The sequence below is a fragment of the Ceratina calcarata genome, unplaced genomic scaffold, assembly GCF_001652005.2.
Source record: "Ceratina calcarata isolate Rehan_Ccalc_2016 unplaced genomic scaffold, ASM165200v1 scaffold1315, whole genome shotgun sequence".
Classification (NCBI taxonomy): Eukaryota; Metazoa; Arthropoda; class Insecta; order Hymenoptera; family Apidae; genus Ceratina; species Ceratina calcarata.
The window spans coordinates 7,840-8,562 of NW_017134205.1; positions in this window are offsets into that span (position 1 = coordinate 7,840).

Here is a 723-nt window from a genome sequence, read left to right on the forward strand (position 1 = left end):
GAAAAACGCTATTTTTATATTTTTATGGTAGATTCGTATTGTTGCAAAGATTGTTCATGAATTTTTTTAGATTGTTAGGATTGATGCGTGAATGTGAAAAAAATCAAAAACTATGTATGTCTCATGTTCAAGTACAAAGACGGAATACGCGTTTCCAACGGCGGCGTCAACGTAGTGGCGACGACTAGAGAGCAGTAATCGCTGCGTAATTTTTTGTGGTAGATTCGCGTCTTGTCACAGACCATATATTGTTAGAATAGCTTTTTATAACTGTTAGAAATTCGAGGATTAAACACGAAGAAGCATGAGTCACATGCGCTTCGTGGAATCGGGATATTCCTTCGACGCTAAACACTCATGCGAATCATTCAGTACTTGCACACTCTGATTTCATCTCCATGACACGTGATTGAAGATATTGTACCTGAATAACGGACGTCTGTCGAGGTAATAAACTTTTAATATTAAAACGCGCTTTACTACAATTGGCTCCAGTCTTTTTCCGCGCACTCACGACACCTAATCCGGAACCTAACAAGCGAACTCGGCAAACTCAAACAGGTATTTAAAATTACTTTTACTCAAGATTTTCACTAAAATAGATAGATTATTTCAAATTCCTTCGATTTAAAGGGCTTCCGAAGTTAACGGTTGGGACCTATGTGAACTTGGCACCCGACTTTAAGTAAACAATTCAAACGAACATGCATTCGATTACTCTCG